A 24,310-nucleotide genomic window follows, 5' to 3' on the forward strand; every position below is an offset into this window, starting at 1 on the left:
CAGCAAATGTTGCTGTTATAAAACAGTTCGCCCAAGAGCTTATGTTTCCTTAAAAAATGCAAGAAGAAAAGGTATTTTAAAAAGATCTTCAAAAGAGGCTTGATAATTGCATCACTTAAAGGAGCTCAGGAAAGTGTCAATGCTACATGGGTCCTGGGACAAGGCACTTGAACTCCATGCCTGGATGAACTGCATTTCTTTTAGCTCTTCTGCTTAGAATCATGATATCCCCAGTGTATGCTGAATTTTGAAGGCAGATTAGCATTTTTGGCTCCTCCATGCTGGCATCACCCTATTCCTTGGGGACTCCAGGTTATCATCTGTGGAAGACTCTAAGAGCAGACACACACTGCCCAAATATACTAACCTGCACACATGCTAAAATCCGAGGCCCCTGTGGAGCTGTATGTTGTACTCCTCAGCCCCAGACCACTGTGTCCTGCCCAGGCCTCCAACCAGCCCTGATGGAGGCCCCAACATATGTGCCTCAACCCACACAGGCCCCAGAGTTTGGCAAAGTGTCCCACACACATTAACTTTTGCGTCAGTGGTGCCTGCCCACACACCCAGCATCTGCAATGTCTTGGAGCCTATTAATGAACTAATTAATGTATCTTACATATTCATGATATGGTGAATTCATGGGCTCAGGGAAGCTTATTTTGTATTTTTTCTAATTTGTGCTTCCGCTGGACAGTTACCAAGACCCTGCTGCAGCCGTTTACATTTAATGTCTCAGGAGGCAGTAAATATAAATATGCAGTAAATGTGTAGCTGTCCTTGGGTTCTGCACAAGCAGTACTTTAAAAATAAATAACAATGAAAGAACGAACTTAAGAGGGTAATTTCCAACCTCCTTCATCTCTCTAACACTACAAAGTTTCACTGTATTGGTTGCATCTTTTGGCATTGTTCACATGCTACTTGCCTGGATTCTGTTTCTTGAACTTGTTTGGAAATGGAACCATACTGGGGGATGGTGATTCTGAGTTCCTTATAACCATAGCCTTAGTTTCAGAGTGTTCCCTATAGTAATAATGAAAAGATTGAAAAACATGCTGAAAATGTTTAAGAACATGGTAGCTTCAAAGACATTCTTTAAAAGGATAGGCTGCACGCTGGCTGTTTTGTTGCTTTTCTAAACTTGGTTGAAACCCTGGAGAAGAAGCTCCAAATGGGGTAGTTTTGCCAGCCCAGGATGGAGTGAGGAAAGTGGCCTGGGTGCAGGTCCCAGATGGAGCAAGGTGGATAAATCACAGCTCTGCTGGAGACAAGTGGTCAGGGGAGCATGGGTCACTGCCGAGCAGAGCCGGGGTCAGGCAGATTGAAGGAAGGCGCAAGAAAAGGATACCTCCCTGTCTGCCAAGGTCATCCTTCTGCCGCCTGAAACTTTCTATTTGGCAGGAGAGGCTCATATTTCCTCTCTGTAAGACAGGACGATAATACACATTTGGTGATACAATTGAGAAATATGATATTGCAAGTTGCCGACCAAGTGCCACCTAGCATTCTTTCTCCTATACTACCCACATGCCCATTCTGCATGGCTGCTGCTAGCCCCATCCAAGAACTGGGGTTCCAGCCTGGCAGGGTAAGTGTGGCTCCCATGCTTTAAGCCAGAGAACTTAGGAGACTATGATCTGTTGTTGTGTCAGTCTGAAGGCTGAGGGCTCTGAAGGGCACCTGGTACTCATTCTCTGACTCTCACTCCCAAGAGTCCTCTTCTTCCTGGGTCAGCGTATGGTTGGTGCCCAAGGCCTCTCCTAAGAATTGGAAGTCAACACCGTCACAAAGCACTTAGGAGACACACAACTGCCAATGTGTGAGATTTGCCTTCCTGTATTTTCTGGGCCCATGTTCAAGCATGGAACTCTCTAGTTCATAAAGGGTTTCACTCTTGCAGGAGTCAGCAAACTATGGCCTGTGGGTGGAGGGCCAAATGGGGCTGGGCTCATTCATTTACATACTGTCCAATGGCTGCTCAAAAATCACAGAGTTGAGTAACTGAGACAGACTGGAAGGCCATTACAGGCAAAAAATGTACTATCCAGCCCTTTATAGAAATAGTTTGCAGGCTCCTGATTTAGAGTCAGACCAGTTCTCCAGAGGGCAATGGATTATCTTTCCTTTCAGGTTGGTCACTGCTTCTGGGTAGGGCTGGAGAGGGAGCCCATCTCTCTAGTTGATTCTGATGAGAAGAACCAGAGTGATCCACCTGGAATGTGAGCCTCTTACCTTCTGGGCATCTGGCATGCCCAGTTCTTCCACAGAGCAGGAATAGAAGCTCCTCCCAGCAGGGCATCTTGACTATTTGAGACCACTGTAAAATAAAAGTAAGAACAAGTGATTCGTGTTTGTGTTTCCGATAAAATGAATCTGGTTAGGGTTAACCCATACTATTAAGCTGGTTACCACTCACTTTGATGCACCTGTGCTTGTGTTTCAGCACTTCATGAAGCAGGTCTGTGCCTTCAATCAGGGGCAGCCCAAATGACAAAATTGCCAATCCTTTCTATCCGTAGTGGCCCAGGAGTTATCAAATAACCTTAATTCCTATTAAACTCCTGCCTATTTACCATTGCCTGAACCTTGAGGCAAAATCTAAATCCAAACCATCACAGGTAATCTCCAATCTCACATATTTTTCTAGAAGAATCATGTGTTAGGAGAGGTTGATTGTTGGCTCAAAAGTCACTAGTGCTGATTCCTGTGTTAGCTAATGTAGTCGAGGTCAATGCTTAGAACTGGTGTGGGAAGATGTTCTCAAAACCGCAGCTTTGTGCCTCTGTGGTTATGTAACGGGCTCCTCCATACAGAGGATTACCACAAATGGGTGCTTCCTACTGTTCTCTCATGTTGATGAGGCATTTTATATTCTGGATAAATATTCTGGAGGAAGGAGGTTGGTAAAGGTTGGTAAAGTGAAGAAGAGAGACACTTTAACAAAATATTTGTATTTATCTGGTCTCTAACATGAAATCAGCATATTTTGTGGTACATTAAGTCATTTTGTAGTTATAAATGATACTAATACAGTAAGTCCTCAATGTCATTGGTAGGTTCTTGGAATCTATGACTTTAAGCAAAAACAATACACAGTGCGTCCATAAATAATGTCATTTCCTTTACCATTTTGTTATAATATTGATGAGAAAAAAATGTTTTTGTTATATGTCATTTTGCTTCAACTTGTAGTTTCCAAGAACCTATCAATGACATTAAGTGAGAACTTACTGTATAATAACATTACATTAGAGTTCAGTGGGCTCCCAAGAGATCTTCTCTCACCGGGTAGACAGTTCTCTCTTTTAGAGATAAAAGAATTGAGCCTCAGAGAGGCCATATAACCAGTCAGGGTCCCATCATGTTCCCACCTACCATTCATCACCAAATCCTTAGTCTGGCTGTAGAAAACAGAAAAGATTTCTTTTCTCAAAAGTCAACTTTTTTAGATTACATTGACCCTAATAAAAGAATCCAGAAAGCAACTCTTAGACTCAGCTTTTTCCGCTTATTGCCACCACCACACTCCCCCAGTCATATGACAAAAGTCATTTACAGTAGGAAGCAAAACCAGAAATGTACTAGAGCAACCTTTGTATGTCCTTCCTCGCCCCACCCCCACTGGGGGCCCATGACACTGAGTGGCTACATAAACAGTCCCCACATCTCCAGGAGTCCCCTTGGCTATGGCTGCTGGAATGACTCATCCTTCTCCATCTGTAGCCCAGACTTTCCCCTTCTCCTTAATTTCCACGAGGGTGCAGTCTTAGATCAGAGCTTCCCGCAGGGGACAGGACTACGGCACATCCCTAAAAGGTCTTGGATGTGGTATAAATCTAACCATGGGAGAAAACAGAATTCAGTTAGAGACAACATCAAGGGCAAACTTGAAGGGGAGCAAAAATCACAATATGTGTGTGAGAACCGGACCACAGAGTTACAGAGGTCATTTCCTCCCACCACATCTTCTTTGTGAATCTTACCTTGCCCACTACCCCAAGGGGCAATCATGTGGCTCATGGCCCTTACCAATAATTTAATTGAGAATAGACCCATTTTAGACATGATCTACTTTAACTAATTGGACCTTTTAATCTAGAACTTGGAGTTGGGGCACAGAGAGCCTGAGGGCATTTGTTGTCTGAGTGCTAGACTCACAAGATTCCGTCCGTGGGCTTAAGGACTGAGTCAGACAGTCATTTAAGGTCATGTGGTAACAAAGTATGCTGGACTAGAGGGAGAGGATGGAGCAGATAACTCCACAAAGATAACTCAGAGAAAGGGAGGAGGAAGAGCAGCTCCGGACTCTAGCCCTTCAGTTCCCCAGATGGAATTCCTCAAACTGGGTTTCATAGTATTCCCTTATCAATGAGCAAGTAGTTCCCACTTACTTAAGTTACTCTGAGTGGGGTTCTGGCCCTAGCAACTGAATGCTCCCCGACCCTAAGATGAAATTGCTCGGGTGGAGCTGGGGGGCAGAGGCAATGAGTAAGGGAGCTAGAAGGCCTTTTCCAGAGAAAGTAATTTTAGAGTTCAAGCATATTCATGCTATCCACATGTCCCGAAGTTTAGGAGACAGCCCTGTTTCAAATGTGCCAGCTTGCCCAAATTTCTGTTTAGGCAAATGTGGCATATCTGTTTACACAAATAATTTCAGCATCGGGAAGCCCCTCCTAAGTAAGACACAAACCTGGAAACCCTAAAGTAAAGAAAAGATTGACAGATGAGACTATCTCTAAATTTTAAATTGCCTTTGACAAAAGGCACTGTGAGCAAAATTAAAAGTGAAGGGGCAGCATGGGATCTAAGTGACAGCTGGAGACCCCCTGTACACTACAGACTTCCCCTACTGCAGATCAACCCCCTGTACACTACACACTCCCTCCTGCTGCAGATCAGACCTCTGGACAGGTCCAGCCCTGGCTTTGTGGCTGTCATGACTACTGAAAATGTTGTAACTGTTGGCAGCAAGAACATGACTTCTTGCTGTCCCAAAAAGAGGAAATGAAAGGGAAAAATGAGGAAATGGGATGAAAAGAAAAATGGATGATAACAACAGAGAGGGAGCAAGAAGTATTGAGAAAGATGAAAAAAATGAGCTGTTTATCTCTCTGCTTTGGGGCCCTCTCCATTGTGCTACCCTAGTGATGCACTGTATTAGTCCATTCTTACCTTGTCACAAAGAACTACCTGAGACTGGGTAATTTCTTTCTTTTCTTTTTTTTTTAATGTAATTTTATTTTAATTTCTTTGTTTACTAGTGAAACTGAACATCATTTGCCATGATTGACCATTTTAATTTATCTGTGAACTGTCAGTTCTTCCTCTGCTCATTTTTCAGTTGGCATATTGACTTTTTTAAATATATATTTTTATTGCATTTTAGGTTTTGGGGTACATGTGCAGAAAATGCAAGATAGTTGCATAAGTACACACGTGGCAGTGTGTTTTGCTGCCTTCCTCCCCTTCACCCACATTTGGCATTTCTCCCCAGGCTATCCCTCCCCAGCTCCCCCACTCACTGTCCCTCCCCTATTCCCCCCAATAGACCCCAGTGTGTAGTGTTCCATTCCCTGTGTCCATGTGTTCTCATTGTTCATCACCCGCCTATGAGCGAGAATACGCGGTATTTTATTTTCTGTTCTTGTGTCAGTTTGCTGAGAATGATGTTCTCCAGATTCATCCATGTCCCTTGTAGGGACATGAACTCATCATTTTTGATGGCTGCATAATATTCCATGGTGTATATGTGCCATATTTTCCCAGTCCAGTCTATCATCGATGGGCATTTGGGTTGGTTCCAGGCCTTTGCTATTGTAAACAGTGCTGCAGTGAACATTCGTGTGCATGTGTCCTTATAGTAGAACAATTTATAGTCCTTTGGATATATACCCAGTAATGGGACTGCTAGGTCAAATGGAATTTCTATTTCTAGGTCCTTGAGGAATCGCCACACTGTCTTCCACAATGGTTGAACTAGTTTACACTCCCACCAGCAGTGTGAAAGTGTTCCTATTTCTCCACATCTGCTCCAGCATCTGTTGTCTCCAGATTTTTTAATGATTGCCATTCTAACTGGCATGAGATGGTATCTCAATGTGGTTTTGATTTGCATCTCTCTAATGATCAGTAATGATGAGCATTTTTTCATATGTTTGCTGGCCTCATGTATGTCTTCTTTTGTAAAGTGTCTGTTCATATCCTTTGCCCATTTTTGGATTGGCTTGTTTGTTTTTTTCTTGTAAATCTGTTTTAGTTCTTTGTAAATTCTGGACATCAGCCCTTTGTCAGATGGGTAAAATGCAAAAATTTTTTCCCATTCTATTGGTTGTGGATTCACTCTAGTGACTGTTTCTTTTGCTGTGTAGAAGCTGTGGAGTTTGATTAGGTCCAATTGTCTATTTTGGCTTTTGTTGCCAATGCTTTTGGTGTTTTGGTCATGAAGTCCTTGCCTACTCCTATGTCCTGAATGGTTTTGCCTAGATTTTCTTCTAGGATTTTTATGGTGCCAGTTCTTATGTTTAAGTCTTTAATCCATCTGGAGTTAAATTTAGTGTAAGGTGTCAGGAAGGGGTCAAGTTTCTGCTTTCTGTATATGGCTAGCCAGTTTTCCCAACACCATTTATGAAACAGGGAGTCCTTTCCCCATGGCTTGTTTTTGTCAGGTTTATCAAAGATTGTATGGTTGTAGATTTGTTGTGTTGCCTCCGATGCCTCTGTTCTGTTCCATTGGTCTATATCTCTGTTTTGGTACCATTACCATGCTGTTTTGATTACTGTAGCCTTGTAGTATAGTTTGAAGTCCAGTAGTGTGATGCCTCCTGCTGTGTTATTTTTGCTTAGAATTGACTTGGCTATGCGGGCTCTCTTTTGGTTCCATATGAAGTTCAAGGTGTTTTTTTCCAGTTCTGTGAAGAAAGTCAATGGTAGCTTGATGGGGATAGCATTGAGTCTATAAATTACTTTGGGCGGTATGGCCATCTTCATGATATTGATTCTTCCTAACCATGAACATGGAATGTTTCTCCATCTGTTTGTGTCCTCTCTTATTTCATTGAGCAGTGGTTTGTAGTTCTCCTTGAAGAGGTCCCTTATGTTCCTTGTAAGTTGTATTCCTAGGTATTTTATTCTCTTTGTAGCATTGTGAATGGCAGTTTGTTCTTGATTTGGCTCTCTTTAAGTCTGTTGTATAGGAATGCTTGTGATTTTTGCACATTGATTTTATATGCTGAGACTTTGCTGAAGTTGCTTATCAGTTTCAGGAGTTTTGGTCTTCTAGATATACTATCATGTTGTCTGCAAATAGAGACAATTTGGCTTCCTCCTTTTCTATTTGAATACCCTTTATTTCTTTTTCTTGCCTGATTACTCTGGCTAGAACTTCCAGTACTATATTGAATAAGAGTGGTGAGAGAGGGCATCCTTGTCTAGTGCCAGATTTCAAAGGGAATGCTTCCAGTTTTTGCCCATTCAGTATGATATTGGCTGTTGGTTTGTCATAAATAGCTTTTATTATTTTGAGATATGTTCCATCAATACCGAGTTTATTGAGGGTTTTTAGCATAAAGGGCTGTTGAATTTTGTCAAGGGCCTTCTCTGCATCAATTGAGATAACCATGTGGTTTTGGTTTTTGGTTCTGTTGATGTGGTGAATTACATTTATAGACTTGCTTATGTTGAACCAGCCTTGCATCCCCGGGATGAATCCTACTTGATCATGATGGATAAGCTTTTTGATGTGCTGTTGCAATCAGCTTGCTAGTATTTTATTGAAGATTTTTGCATCTATATTCATCATGGATATTGGCCTAAAGTTTTCTTTTCTTGTTGAGTCTCTGCTGGGTTTTGGTATCAGGATGATGTTGGTCTCATAAAATGATTTGGGAAGTATTCCCTCTTTTTGGATTGTTTGAAATAGTTTTAGAAGGAATGGTACCAGCTCCTCTTTGTGTGTCTGGTAGAATTAGGCTGTGAACTCATCTGGACCTCGGCTTTTTGTGTGTGGTAGGCTCTTAATTGCTGCCTCAACTTCTGACCTTATTATTGGTTTATTCATAGTTTCAGCTTCCTCCTGGTTTAGGCTTGGGAGGACACAAGTGTCCAGGAATTTATCAATTTCTTCCAGGTTTACTAGTTTATGTGCCTAGAGTTGTTTGTAATATTCTCTGATGATAGTTTGAATTTCTGTGGAGTCTGTGGTGATTTCCCCTTTATCATTTTTTATTGCATCTATTTGGTTATTCTCTCTTTTCTTTTTTATCAGTCTAGCTAGTGGTCTGTCTATTTTGTTGATCTTTTCAAAAAACCAGCTCTTGGATTTATTGATTTTTGAAGGGTTTTTCGTGTCTCTATCTCCTTCAGTTCTGCTCTGATCTTAGTTATTTATTGTCTTCTGCTAGGTTTTGAGTTTTTTTGATCTTGCTCCTCTAGCTCTTTCAATTTTGACGATAGGGTGTCAATTTTGGATCTCTCCACTCTTCTCATGTGGGCACTTATTGCTATATATTTTCCTCTAGAGACTGCTTTAAATGTGTCCCAGAGATTCTGGTATGTTGTGTCTTCATTCTCATTGGTTTCGAAGAACTTCTTTATTTCTGCCTTCATTTCATTGTTTATCCAGTCAACATTCAAGAGCCAGTTGTTCAGTTTCCATGAAGCTGTGCAGTTCTGAGTTAGTTTCTGAATTCTGAGTTCTAACTTGATTGCACTATGGTCTGAGAGACTGTTTGTTATTATGTCAGTTGTTTTGCATTTGCTGAGGAGTGCTTTACTTCCAATTACGTGGTCAATTTTAGAGTAGGTGTGATGTGGTGCTGAGAAGAATGTATATTCTGTGGATTTGGGGTGGAGGGTTCTGTACATGTCTATCATGTTTGCTTGTTCCAGGTCTGAGTTCAAGCCCTGTATATCCTTGTTAATTTTCTGTCTAGTTGATCTGTCTAATATTGACAGTGGAGTGTTGAAGTCTCCCACTATTATTGTGTGGGAGTCTAAGTCTCTTTGTAAGTCATTAAGAACTTTCCTTATATATCTGGGTGCTCCTGTATTGGGTCCATATATATTTAGGATCGTTAGCTCTTCTTGTTATATTGATCCTTTTACCATTATGTAATGTCCTTCTTTGTCTCTTTTGATCTTTGTTGCTTTAAAATCTATTTTATCTGAGATGAGAATTGCAACTCCTGCTTTTTTTTGCTCTCCATTTGCTTGGTAAGTCTTCCTCCATCCCTTTATTTTGAGCCTTTGTGTATCCTTGCATGTGAGATGGGTTTCCTGGATACAGCACACCGATGGGTTTTGGCTTTTTATCCAATTTGCCAGTCTGTGTCTTTTGATTGGTGCATTTAGCCCATTTACATTTAGGGTTAATATTGTTATGTGTGAATTTGCTACTGCCATTTTGATGCTAGCTGGCTGTTTTGCCCATTAGTTGATGCAGATTCTTCATTTTATTAATGCTCTTTAGCATTTGGTATGTTTTTGGAATGGCTGGTACTGGTTGTTCCTTTCTATGTGTGGTGCCTCTTTCAGGAGCTCTTGTAAAGCAGGCCTGGTGCTGACAAAATCTCTGAGTACTTGCTTGTTTGCAAAGGATTTTATTTTTCCTTCACTTATGAAGCTCACTTTGGCTGGATATGAAATTCTGGATTGAAAGTTCTTTTCTTTAAGGGTGTTGAATATTGGCCCCTCACTCTCTTTTGGCTTGTAGGGTTTCTGCCAAGAGATCTGCTATGAGTCTGATGGGCTTCCCTTTGTTGGTGACTCGACCTTTCTCTCTGGCTGCCCTTAGCATTTTCTCCTTCATTTCGACCCTGGTGAATCTGACGATTATGTGCCTTGGGGTTGCTCTTCTTGTGGAATATCTTTGTGGTGTTCTCTGTATTTCCTGGACTTGAATATTGGCCTGCCTTGCTAGGTTGGGGAAATTTTCCTGGATAATATCCTGAAGAGTATTTTCCAGCTTGGATTCATTCTCTTTGTCACATTCAGGTACACCTATCAAACATAGATTAGGTCTCTTCACATAATTCCACATTTCTTGGAGACGTTGTTTATTCCTTTTTGCACTTTTTTCTCTAATCTTGGCTTCTTGTTTTATTTCATTGAGTTGATCTTCGACTTCTGAAATCCTTTCTTCTGCTTGGTCAATTTGGCTGTTGAAACTTGTGCATGCTTTGTGAAGTTCTCGTGTTGTGTTTTTCAGCTCCTTCCATTCACTCATATTCCTCTCTAAGTTGTCCATTCTTGTTATCATTTCCTCAAATCTTTTTTCAAATCTTTTTTCAAGGTTCTTAGTTTCTTTGCATTGATTTAGAACATGTTCTTTTATCTTGAAGAGTATTTTCCAGCTTGGATTCATTCTCTTCGTTGTATTCAGGTACACCTATCAAACATAAATTAGGTCTTTTCAAATAGTCCCATATTTCTTGGAGACTTTGCTCATTCCTTTTTATCCTTTTTTCTCTATTCTTGTCTTCAGGATATTATTCAGGAAAACTTTCTGAATCTAGCAAAGCAGGACAATAGTCAACCCCAGGTAATTCAGAGAACACCACAAAGATATTCTTCAAGAAGAGCAACCCCAAGACACATAATCATTGGACTCACCAGGGTTGAAACAAAGGAGAAAATACTAAGGGCAGCCAGAGAGAAAGGTCAGGTTACCCACAAAGGGAAGCCTATCAGACTTACAGCAAATCTCTCAGCAGAAACCCTGCAAGCCAGAAGAGAGTGGGGACCGATATTCAACATCCTTAAAGAACAGAACTTTCAGCCCAGAATTTCATATCCTGCCAAACTAAGCTTCACAATTGAAGGAAAAATAAAATCTTTTATGAACAAGCAAGTACTCAGAGATTTTATTACCACCAGGCTGGCTTTACAAGAGCTTCTGAAAGAAGCATTATACATAGAAAGGAACAACCAGTATTAGCCTTTCTAAAAATATACCAAAAAGTAAAGAGCATCAATATCAACAAGCATCAACATGAAGAATTTACATCAATGAATGGATAAAATAGCCAGTTAACATCAAATGGCAGTAACCCTAAATTTAAGTCGACTAAATCCCCCAATCAAAAGATACAGCCAAAACCTAATGGTATGCCACATCCAGACCCATTTCACATCCAAAGATACACAAAGTCTTAAAACAAAGGGATGGAGAAAGATTTACCAACCAAATGGGGAGCAAAAATAAATAAATAAGTAAAAAGCAGGAGTTGCAATTCTCGCATCTGATAAAATAGATTTCAAAGCAACAAAGATATAGTGGTAAAAGGATCAATGCAACAATAAGAGCTAATGATCCTAACACCCAGATACATAAGACTCATAAAGAGATTTAGACTCACGAGACAGAAAATTAATAAAGATATCCAGGACTTGAACTCAGATTTGGAACAAGTAAACTCAATAAACATTTATAGAGCTCTCCATTTTAAATACACAAAATATACATTCTCCATATTAAATACACAAAATATTGGTTGGCCATTATTAATACCCATTTTTAGAATACAGCTATATTCCGGTTCTCTCTCCCTCTTTTTCTTCCTCTTTCTTCCTCTCCTTCACTCCTTTTTTTTCCTTTCTTTAAAAAAAAAAAAAAAGAACATGTTCTTTTAGCTCACAGAAGTTTCTCATTACCCACCTTCTGAAGTCTGATTCCGTCATTTCATCACACTCATTCTCCGTCCAGCTTTGTTCCCTTGCTGGTGAGGAGTTTTGGTCCTTTGTAGGAGGCGAGGTGTTCTGGTTTTGGGTGTTTTCCTCCTTTTTGCGCTGGGTTCTTCCCATCTTTGTGGATTTATCCACCTGTTGTTTGAGTGGTTGCTTATTTTCCAATTGGGTCTCTGAGTGGATGTCCAGATTGTTGATGATGAAGTATTTCTGTTTCTTAGTTTTCCTTCTAACAGTCTGGCCCCACTGCTGTAGGACTGCTGAGGTCCACTCCAGGCCCTGCTTGCCTGGGGAACTCCTGTAGCAGCTGCAGAACCATGAGGGTTGCTACCAGATTCTCCTTCTGCTATCTTTGTCCCTGAATGATGCCTGCCAAATGTCAGTCTGATCAGTCCTTTGTGAGGTGACTCTTTGGATATACAAAGGTCAGGGAGCTGCTTGAGGAGACAGCCTGTACTTTATAGGAGCTCTAGTGCTGAGCTGTGAGCTCCGTTGTTCATTCAGGGCTGCTAGGCAGGTACATTTAAGTGTGCTGCAGCAGAACTCATAAAGCCCCCTTTTTTTTTTCCTCAGGTGCTCTGTCTCAGGGAGTTAGGGCTTTATTTATGAGTATCCGTTGCACTTTCCTGCCCAGCGAGGAGGCAGTCTAGTCACTGCCTGCCTGTAGTGGCTATCATGAGCTGCCATGGGCTCCGCCCTGTTGCTGTGGGCTCCGCCCTGCTGTCGTGGGCTCCACCCTGCTGCCATGTGTAATTCCCTCTAGCCCTGTTTATATGGGTGTGGTTAGAACTGCAGTGGCGATGGTAGCCTGCCTCTGTAGTGGCAGACTCTCTCTGTTATGGCGGGTTGCCTTGGCAATGGCAGGCTGCGTCAGCAATGGCAGCATACCTCTGTAGGGGTCGCGTACCTCAGTAATGGTGGACTCCCCTCCCCCACTGAGCTGCACTGTCCTGGGTTCACCTGTGCTTGCCATGAAACTCTCAACCCCGAGCATTTCCAATTGCTGTTTTGTTTGTTTTTGTGGGGGTGGGACCCGCTGAGCCTGATCACCTGGCTCCCTGCCTCAGAGCCCTTTTTTTTTTTTTTTTTTTAAAGTTGAACGGATGACTCTCTCCCAGGTGTTCCAGTCACCTACTGCAAGGGCGCTGGGATCTGTGTGATTTCCTGTGCAGCGACCCACTGCGCTGGCTCAAACCACGTTGCTGCCTGGGAATCTCCTGGCCTGGCTTTCTGTTTAAGTCCCATTTAATCAGATGAATGTGCTAATCTGCCTTCCAAAATTGCCAATTGCTGGTTTAACAGGGCAACCAAACCAGTGTATTTTGTACAGAGTGTCGCTGCACTGCAGCCTCAGCCCAAACAGTCGTGCCGGCCCAAACAGCCGCGCCGGCCCAAACTGCCGCGCTGGTGGCCCGTGGGGCTCTTACACCTGGGAATCTCCTAGTCTGTGGACAATAAATATCCGTATGGAAATGTGGCATCCACTCACCCTCTGCAGATTAACTGGGAGCTGCAATCCTGAGTTGGTCCTACAGCACCGTCTTCCTCAGCTTATTCGAGACTGGGTAATTTCCAAAGAAAAGATGTTTAATCAGCTCATGGTTCTGTGGGCTGAACAGGCTTCTGCTTCTATGGAGGCCTCAGGAAACTTACAATCATGGCAGAAGGTGAAGGGGAAACAGGTGATAGAGATGCTACACACTTTCAAACAACCAGATTTTCTGAGAACTCTATCATGAGACAGCATTGGATGAATGGTGTTAAACTATTAGAAACTATCCCTATGATCCAATCACCTCCCACCAAGCCCCACTTACAACACTTGGAATCACAATTCAACATGAGATTTGGGTAGGGACACAGAACCCAACCATATTATTCCACCCTTCCCAAATCTCATATCCTCTCACTTTGTAAAATACAATAATCCCTTCTCAACAGTCCCTCAAAGTCTTAACTCATTCCAGAATTAACTCAAAAGTCCAAGTCCAAAGTCTCATCTGAGTCAAGGCAAGTCCCTTCCACCTATGAGCTTGTAAAATCGAAAACAAATTAGTTACTTTCAAGATACAGTAGAGGTACAGGCATTGGGTAAATATTCCCTTTCCAGAAAGGAGAACTCAGCCGAAACAAAGGGGCTACAGGCCCCATGCAAGTCCGAAACCCAGCAGGGCAGTCATTAAATCTTGTCCAAAATAATTTTCTTTGACTCTGTGTCTCACATCCAGGCCACACTGATGCAAGGGGTGGGCTCCCAAGGTTCTGGGCAGCTCTGTTTCTGTGGCTTTGTAGGGTACATCCCCTGTGGTTGCTTTCATGAACTGATATTGAGTACCTGTGGCTTTTCCAGCTACATGGTGCAAGCTGTCAGTAGATTTATCATTCTGAAGTCTGAAGGATGATGATCTTCTTCTCACAACTCTACTAGGCAGTGTCCCAGTGGGGACTCTGGGTGGGGGCTCCAACCTCACATTTCCCCTTTGCACTGCCCTATTAGATATTCTCCATGAAGGCTCTGCCCCTGTAGGAGACTTCTTTTTGGACATCCAGGCCTTTCCATACATCCTCTGAAATCTAGTTGGAGGTTCCCAAGCCTCAACTTTTACCTCTGTGTACTTGCAAGTTTAACACCACGTGGAAGCCACCAAGGCTTGTGTCTTGCACCTTCTAGAGCAGCAGTATGAGACATATCTGGGGCCCTTTTAGCCACAGCTGGAGCTGGAGCAGGTGGAATGCAGAGTGTCATGACCCAAGGCTGTACAAAGCAGCAGGGCCCTGGGCCTGGCTTCATGAAACCATTTTTCCCTTGTAGGCCTCCAGGCCTGTGATAGGAGGGGCTTCCCCAAAGGTCTCTGAAATGTCTCATAGGCATTTTCCTTATTGTCTTGGCTATTAACATCTGGCTCCTATTTACTTATGCAAATTTCTATATCAGGCTTGAATTTCTACCCCCAAAATGGGGTTTTCTTTTCTACCACATGGGCAGGCTACATATTTTCTAATGTTTTATGCTTTGTCTCCTTTTTTCCAGTTTCAGTCATAAGTTCCAGTTTCAGGTCATTTCTTTGTTTATGCAGATGAGTTCGGCTTTTGGAAGCAGCCAGACCACATCTTGAACACTTTGATGCTTAGAAATTTCTTCTGCCAGATACCCTAAATCATTTCTCTGAAGGTCAAAGTTCAACAGATCCCCAGAGCAGGAGCACAATTCCACCAGTCTCTTTGCTAAAGCATAGCAAGAGTGATCTTTATTCCAGTTCCCAATAAGTTCCTCATCTCTGTCTGAGACCTCATCAGCCTGGGCATCTCTGTCCATATCACTATGAACATTTTGGTCAAATCCATTAAACAAGTCTCTAGGAAGTTCCAAACATTTCCTCATCTTCCTGTCTTCTTCTGAGCTTTCCAAACTGTTCCGACCTCTGCCCATTATTTAGTTTCAAAGCTGCTTCCACATTTTCAGGCTTCTTTATAGCAATGCCTCACTTCTCTGGTACAAATTTTCTGCATTAGTCTGTTCTTGCATTGCTATAAAGAAGTACCTGAGACTGGGTAACTTATAAAGAAAAGATGTTTAATCAGCTCACAGTTCTGTGGGCTGTACAGGCTTCTGCTTTTGGGGCAGTCTCAGGAAACTTACAATCATGGCAGAAGGTAAAGGAGAAACAGGCACACATTCACATGGCCAGCAGGAGAAGGGTGGGGAAGTGCTACATACTTTCAAACAACCAGATCTCCTGAGAACTTTATTATGAGGCAGCACCATGGGGATGGTGCTAAACCACTAGAAATCACCCTCATGATCCAATCATCTCCCACTAAGCCCCATGTCCAACACTTACGATTACAATTCAACATGAGATTTGGGTGGGGACACAGAGCCAAACCATATCATGCACTAACTCATTTAAGCTGTTGTCATCTTAGTCATGTACTCACTGTAGAAAGGGAGTGGTAGAAAGAAACATTAAGTAGTGATCATAATGGTGGCTTAGAATTCAAACACACTCCATGTGATCCCACACCCATGCTTGGGCAAATTAAATCCATAATTATCCAAAAGGCTTCAAACTCGATTTTTTTAGGTCTGTTTCCTTCCCATTCTTATCATTTCCTCTTCCCCTAAAGAAAATTCCCTTTATTCTTACCACCCACTAGAATGGAGACTTGAAATTAGGATCCTTTAGCTTGCCAAATGATAAACAGCTCTCTCAAATTAAGCCACATCTCATCCAGAGAGAAGGCAATAAAAATAGTGATTTATATGGTCAAGAGTACAGTGAGACATTTTTATAGCATCACAGATGGCTTTCCAAATTGCAGAACAGCTTTATTTCTTTCTGCATATCTCAATTTCTCAGTCCACAATTTGAAAATAAAAAAGCTGCCCTCTTCCTACTTCTCGGGTGAATTGGTTAGATCGTGAAAGTCTATAAATAAAAGCACTTTGAATCTTAGAGAGAAAAGCCAAATGGCAAAATAATCCATTTTTCATCCATATGATGAAATTACATAAGGTCCCCCATATAATAGAGATCTTATATAATGAGAAGACTGGGCATATTGCAATGTTTGTGGGGAAATAATCTGGCCTAGAGAACAACTGACTCCTTGGAGTGTCAAGCTGGGGAAGTGGATTCAAGTATATACAGAGTACCATATATCTTTGATAGCTCTAAGTTAACTACTGGAATCACCTATGGGGTGGCATAATCACATAACTGAGATTTATATTTATAGTTTACTCCTCTTACTGGTTGAGTTTGGTTTTCATCATGGCAGCTTCCCTCTTAGCCCAGGCTCTCCATGTACTTTCTGTTCCAACTTTGCCCCCAGGTGGACATGAGATCCATTCTCAGCACCTCTGGGCCCATTCCCTTCTACCCAAGCCAGGAGTGCTGGGTGCTGAGATTTGACAACCCAGATCAGAAGCAGCACCATGCAGTGTTGAGAACACAGGCCCTGGAGCAAGTCTGCCGTGTGTGAATCCCAACTTGCCTCTCTGGCCAGGCATATCTCCTCATTCATGACATGGGCATGGCACTAACATACCTACTCATAGGGCTCTGGGGACAGTTAAATGAGACAGGGTTTATAAAGCACTTACCTCACTGTCTGGTACAATAAATGGTAACTACTTTTTATTGGCAATTGTGAAAAACATGGTGAAGGTGGGCAGGGTAAAATAGTTGGATTGGTGATTCTTCTTCAGGTGGCATTCAATGTGTTTTTGTGTGTGTGTTTATTTTTCTTATAGTAAATTTCTTCTTTTAAATTGTGACCAAATAGAATGATTTCTATGATTTTACAATTTGCGTGGCTGAATGAATATACCTTTGATAGTTTTTATCATGTTTTTAATTTTTCTCTTCTGGGATTTCAGGGTATCACATTGGAAAATAAGTATTAAATTGATATGGGACAGAGGCCATGACATATAGCCTACAAAATCTGTATCCACACTTATATTATACTTACTTGCCTATATCTTTGAACTTGGGGGGAATCATAGGGTTCTACATTCCACAGTTCCTAGAAAAAGAACATAGTAATTGAGTAAGTATTAAAAATTGGTGTGGTGGCTCATGCCTGTAATTCCAGCACTTTGGGAGGCCAAGATGGGGGGATTACTTGAGGCCAGGAGTTCAAGACCAGCCTGGCCAACATGGTGAAACCCCATCCTTACTAAAAATTTTAAAAAATTAGCTGGGCATGGTGGCATGTGCCTGTAATCCCAGCTTTTCAGTAGACTGAGGCAAGAGAATTGCTTGCATCCGGGAGGCAGAGATTTCAGTGAGCCGAGATCACACCACTGTACTCCAGCCTGGGGAACAGTGAGGCTTCATCTCATAAAAAAAAAAAATTGTTTATGGGTGAGTATTGAGCTAAATGCGTTATCTCATCCAATTATTATTTCATTTAATCATCAAGCTTATGAAGCAAGTACTATCATTAGCCCTATTTTACAGATGTGGAAACTAAGCTTTCAAGTAGTAAATAATTGCCATAAGTCTAATTGTCATAAGTCTTAATTGCCATCTAAGAAATAATGGAGTAAAAATTTGAACCGAAAGCATCTAGATCTGGAGCCCATGTTTTAGGAACTTGCTGTGGCTTTGATGCATCAGAATGTGGCAGCTGCAGGCCTGTGTAGACTAGTCTTGCACTCTTAGCTGCTCTGCCATCCCACAGCAGTCGATAGATTCATATGAAGCCACTGGTAACTGGTGCCAAGTTACCAGTAAGAAAATCAAAGACTCTTTGATCTGTCTATCAACTGGAATGTGCATGTCCAGAATCAATCGAGATTTTTTTAAAAAGCATAAAGCATTCAATACCTAATTTTTAAACAAACTCCACTTGCAAAGAAAATGCCCATGCATTTCTTTAAGTGGAAATATGTTAGTGAATTTGTTTCGTCTTCTTGATAAAATGGTTAGAATTTGCTTAGAAATTCCTTTTATCATGAAGTGAAAATTATCAGCTTTGACCTTCTCATTTGTCTCCTACTGCTTTCTCTCTTTTCTTTATTCTCGTCCATCCCTTTCTCTGTCTTTGCCTCTTCTCTCCCTCTGTTCCTTCATAACAATCTAAACCGCTCCTTTAAACATCAAATGATTTTCTCTTGGATGGAGATGACTTCTCTCCCCTTCATGACTAGCTGGGCCTGGTACCTTTGGGTTAGCAATTTTGCCAGAGATGTTGGAGAAAACAGGGGTGGCATTTCCTGTTAAAAATCCAGCCTGCAAAGCATTTACCATCTCATGCTGGTTTCATAAGACCCTGCTGTCCCTCCAGAATAGAGGCCCACAACACTCACTAGGTACCAGGCATGGCAAACTTGCTTGCCCAAGGTCTCTAGTAGGTGGCAGATTCATCCAGGTCTGGCTGACTTTAGAGCCTATGCTTTCTTTCAATCATTATACATTATTGTCTTTCTAGGCGAGGTCAGCCTCTCTACACTTCTGTGAGATAACTTTCCCTAGGAGTGTAGATAGTTACTGTTGAGACACTAGGTGCCACCTGCTATAGCTCTCAGGAGTGGCCCCAGGCTATGCCTGGGCCTGTTTTTAGGACAAGGAAGAATGAGTGTGACAATGAAAGGTTATATTTGTAAAGGCTGGAAGAGCAGCAATCCCTAAGAGTTAGAGAAAAGAACGTGGAACAGTATGTGGTATCCAATCATAGTATGTTAGAGCTGAGCTGGCCTTTAAAGATGATCTCCTCTAACACCTTTATTTGCAGTTGAAGTTGAGGATCTGAGACATTACGTGAATTTTCTGGGGACACACAGCCAGTTTGTCAGAGGTAGAGCCAAGAATGATTCTTTTTTCATTCAGAATAAACTGCTTTTTGAAATCCACTTTCACTCTACTTGGGGTTCATTCCTTTTTAAGAAGTCTCAAAGATTAGAAAATTGAATCTTTTTGAGCAATTTAATGTCATAGTGTACACTTCTGCTAAAAGTAATTATAATAGCAATGGCAGCAGATCTCCCAAATCCATGGATTCCAAAATGTTTCCACCTTTCGCTAAGCTAAGATATAGAATTTCAAAACCATATTTATACCACATACAATTGCCAAAGAACTGGGCAATTTCCTCTAATAACTCGGTTGTGCACTGATTGCCAAGTTGGAAAACTCAGGGTTTCCTGGCAACACCCACTTGGGCTCTAGGGATTGCAAACTTCTCAGCAAACAACCTCTCCTGATATCACCTCCATCAGCAGACATGACCCAAGTCACACCAGCCCTTTCTGATGTTCTTGTCTCTGTTGCTTATGTTTCTCAAGAACCTGTAATCTTGCCTTAATCCTGTACCAGCTAAATACCAATTAGATGATAAACTCCTGGAACGAAAGGTCCACATTTCTCTCATGCTATGAGTTTGGGACTAGAATTCTGAGGAACTCATTTCTGATACTGGTTCCAAAGCTAATGAGCTCTTTAAATTTCTAGGTCCTTAGTTTCCTCATAGATAAAATATAGACAATAACTCCTGCCTGTTCATCTTTCAGGGCTGTTCTGAAGATGTTCAACATCTGAAATTCACAGAATCATGGAGATGAACTAAACCATCATGGAGACAAACTAAACCAGGTGAGTCTAGCCTCTCATGCTAGAGTTGAGAAAACAGAAACCCAGGGTTTGGGGATTCCCTGGAAGTCATCAAGGTACTGGTTAATGTGACAAAATCAGCACCAAGCTTCTGATCCTCCCAAATGTTCCTTCACTCGTCAGTGCTGCCTGCAATGAGAAAGATCAAAGCATGCATACAATTATAAATCATGCCACAGAGGCAACATGTAATTATTTAGGTACTAATTAATAGACTGTGTACCAAGTCAGCACTAATCAAATTTTTCATGCCTTGACAGGGTTGTAGCTTGTCAGGAATTTCTGAAGATGAAAAAACTATTTGTCTCAAGAAGACAAATCCTCCTTTCAGTAAATACAAGGAAAACAGAAAGTGTAACCAGGGGTCTTTAAGCTCAGCCTCCTCCGGCAACCATCTCCTTTTGCTTTTTTTGTTTGTTTCTTAATGTTATTGAGATGTAATTTACTTATTATAAAATTCACCATGTTAAGGTGTGCAGTGGTACATTCACAAGGTTGTGTGACCATCACTACCCTCTAATTCCAGAGCATTCTCATTATCCTGTTGCCTTTTGAATGTCAGTATTGTCAGCTTGAGTACAGTTTCACTCACTTGTGGCTCTCAGTTTGGGTATATTCTGTGCTGTCCCTCGTGGAGTGTTCATCTTGACCCAGATGATTAGCTGTCCCAAGTTCACTCTGTATTTGAAGAGATCTGTGTCTGCTAAAGGTCTGATTCCCTACTGTGGGCCAGCAGTAGGAATGAGATGGTCACTGAGCCTCAAAATAAGCCTTAGCAATGAGAACCTGAAAAGCAAAATTCAGCCACCAAGGTTACTTTGCAGGGTAAAAAGGGGAGAATATTTCCTAAGCCAAGAGAGGGTAGAACTGGAAGTGGGAAGTGTGGCTGGTTTAAGGACTGTGGAGGGTTCTCCAAAGTGTCATTATCTCCTGCCATAGAGCTCGTATGCATGCTGGATCACCCCCCCACCATCACATTCCCCATTTTTGCTTCATCTAAGCCCCCTGGGATGCCGGAGCACCCACTGCAGGAGGTGCCCAAACTTCCCTTATCAAAGTCCATCTCACCTGTGCACACAGTGATTACCTGCTGACTCGTCTGCATTTCTGAATAGACTACAAGCTTCAAAGGGGAAGAAGCCCTGTCTTTTTGGTTACTTATTCACCCTGCTTCTCAGCATCCTCTGACACCATCTCAGTAAAGATTTCTTGAACAACTTATTAATCTGGCCACAAGCCCAAATTTCTCTTTCCATATCCCTTTAATGCTCAAATTAAAGTTTGAGTGTGAGAATGTACCCAAGCCTCACACAGTTATGTATGGTGGATACACAAATTAATAATAACCCTGGGTCAAAGCTGCTTTTCCTGTAGCTTTCTCTAAATAGTCCTCAATCTGATCCAAAGACCAAGAGAGAATACATCTTTTCCCTCTTCTCTCTGATACCCCTTTAGGTATGTGCTATGAGCTGTCATGTCCTCTGTATCTTTCATTCTCTGAGTTAACCAACTATACTCCCTTCAACAATTATGCAGAACATATGAATTACTTATCATTAATTCATTCAACAAATATCTTAAGTCACAGTCTATGTATAAAGCGCTGTGCCAGGGTGAGCAAAGGCGTGATAGAGACGCTGCCCTAAATAAGTCTACAGTCTATCCTGGTTGTGCTCTTCCCATTCTCTGGGGTTTCTTGAATTGGTCCCTTTCCAGATGTGGTTTCCAGAAGTGAACAATATATTCCCAAGTAGTCTGACCAGCACATAGTTCAGAACTAAAACTCACGATCTAGATCCTTTGGAACATTTGGTTAACAATTTTGTAAGATGCTTCTTCAACATTTTTATAAGATGCGTGTTCTTTATGCTTACCAAATACGTGGTGTATTTCTGGTGATCAGAATTTCAAGTCAAACATATGCTTATCTTGAGTCCCTCTCCTGCTCCAAAAATCTCTTAGGAATAAGCGGATTCTTCATATCAAACTGAACTCATAAGAGTGGACAAATTCTTTTAAAAAACAACCCAGCATATTTCACATTGCCATTAACGATTCTTTATGATGTTTCTGAAAATAATTGGAAGGGAAGCATGGGCATTGGGCTTGAGGATGAAGCTGTTTCTAATTAGGAGCACTGTTTGTCTTCAAAGCAGAGCGAGCACTGGGGTTGGATTTTGATGATGCTTGCTCAGGGCCTGGTGCCTCCAACCTTTACCTATTTGAAGCCTGGGGTCTGTGGGCAGAGGGTAGGTCACCTCCTTTTAGCTTCTGACCTGAATAACTTTGGTCCTTAAATTCTTTCAGGCATTGGGCTTTTAACTTTGGTGATTGCTTTGAAGCAGAAAACTGTGATTTTTTTTTTTTTTTTTTTTTTTTGGTTATACTGTTTCCTGGGTATTTTCCATCTGTGAAGAAGACAGGATCACCAGGAGCCAGAAGGTCAGCAGAAGAGAAAGTGCCTGACATCTATGACAACTGGGATAAAGGTAGGAGAACTCTGCCAGACTTGGGTGGTCAGGAGATCCAGGAGCAATTCCAGAAAAAGGGGAGTACATGAGAGTCGTTCTGTTTTCTACTTTTTTTTTTTTTTTTTTTGAGACAGAGTTTTGCTCTTGTTTCCCAGGCTGGAGTGCAGTGGCACGATCTTGGCTCACTGCAACCTCCACCTCTCAGATTCAAGCAATTCTCCTGCCTCAGCCTCCCGAGTAGCTGGGATTACAGGTACCCAGCTAATTTTTGTATTTTTAATAGAGACAGGGTTTCACCATGTTGTCCAGGCTGGTTTCAAACTCCTGACATCAGGTGATCCACTCACCTCAGTCTCCCAAAGTGCTGGGATTACAGGCATGAGCCACCACCTTGTTTTCTACTCCTAGTGTAATTTGTAGAAGGTGTTGTGCTGAGGAAACACTGGTCATTTCCCTGTTTAAAATTTTCTAATAGTTTTTCTTTACCTAACATCTCTTTATTTAGCCAATATTTATTAGGCACCAAATATGTGCCAGGGACTTAAACTTTAGAAAGAACTATTCTAATAAGTGTCTTAAAAAGAATCTGTAGTTTCCTGTTCTCTACATGGTTCTCAACGCACATACTGTACCTCACTAACATTGCCCTGGAAACAGGGACCCCTCTTTGACAGCAGTCGAGGTCAGAAACTTCCCTAGGAATTCACAGGCATGAAGGACAGGCCTTGAGGAGGCTATTACCATGAACTCCTGACTGTATTTCTAGAAATTCCACATGGAACTCTACGGTACCTATAGCTATGTCTGAAAATCAGTGTTCTTAGTGAAAATAGAATGAATTGATTTTTAAAAATGGTTACACAGACATTTTTTCTGATTGCAATGTTTTCACCAGAGATATTCTTTATTATATATTCTCACCAAAGAAATCCAAAAAAATAGAGAGAAGCACAAACTAAGACATTAAAATCATCTACAATTCCATCACACAGGGAACACTACAGGTAAAATGTTGCTGCATACATCTCTTTATTTATCTAGATCTGTTTTGTTTGACACAGTTTTGTAGCCTCCTCTTTATGTAATAATATATTATGAATGCTTTTCCAGGCCGTTGCCTTTTCTTCTACAGTATAGTTGTAATGGCTGCAGAGTGTTCTGTTGTATGTATGTACCATCATTGATTTCACTAATTGCATGTTATTAGACTTTCAGGTTGTTACCATTTTTTTTTTTTCACAAAAATATACCTGGATAAAAATGATTGTTGGCTGGGCGCGGTGGCTCATGCCTATAATCCCAGCACTTTGGGAGGCCAAGGCAGGTGGATCACGAGGTCAAGAGATCGAGACCATCCTGGGCAACATGGTGAAACCCCATCTCTACTAAAAATACAAAAATTAGCTGGGCATGGTGGTGCGCGCCTGTAGTCCCAGCTACTTGGGAGGCTGAGGCAGGAGAATTGCTTGAACTCAGGAGGCGGAGGTTGCAGTGAGCCGAGATCGCGCCATTGCACTCCAGCCTGGGTAACAAGAGCGACACTCCATCTCAAAAAAAAAAAAAAATTGATTGTTTCTAACTCTTTATTCCCATTCATTATATACTTATAATAATTCTCAGAAGTAGACTTTCTGGGTAAAAAGATAAGCCAAAATTTAAACCTTTTGGAATGTACATAGAGAAGCCTCAGGTTTTGAGTAGAAACGTCTCTGTCCCTTGGTCTAACTCAACTGTGTGACCTTGAGCCTAACTACTCTATCTGTTAAATAAGAGTCTGATCATACACCCCACTGCCTTTCAACAGCTGATTCTGACAAGGTACCACTGACTGTCTGCCCGGCAGCCATTCTTCACTTCATTCCAACAAACCCTGATTTTTTTTTTTCCGGATATTCACCCCTTCCCCATTGCAGTCTTTGTACAGCCAGGGTAGGCCTATATTGTCTAAGTATAATCTCATCTCCCTGCCGGTGAGAGGTTCAGGAATAGGCATGTGGACCAATTAGGTTTAATAAGATTTATGGGGAAGTTTGC

At 41.6% G+C, this 24,310-nt stretch overlaps 1 long non-coding RNA gene across 1 annotated transcript in view; it reads right to left on the reverse strand.

The window, feature by feature from the left end:
- LOC128929643 (uncharacterized) overlaps positions 1-24,310 on the reverse strand; it is a 99,969-nt gene that overhangs the window by 37,855 nt on the left and 37,804 nt on the right. Inside the window, exon 3 of the long non-coding RNA XR_013526661.1 lies at positions 2,236-2,320. This is a non-coding gene — a long non-coding RNA (uncharacterized LOC128929643). The remainder of the gene's footprint in view (positions 1-2,235; positions 2,321-24,310) is intronic.

This window comes from Callithrix jacchus, chromosome 14 (assembly GCF_049354715.1).
Source record: "Callithrix jacchus isolate 240 chromosome 14, calJac240_pri, whole genome shotgun sequence".
Classification (NCBI taxonomy): domain Eukaryota; kingdom Metazoa; phylum Chordata; class Mammalia; order Primates; family Cebidae; genus Callithrix; species Callithrix jacchus.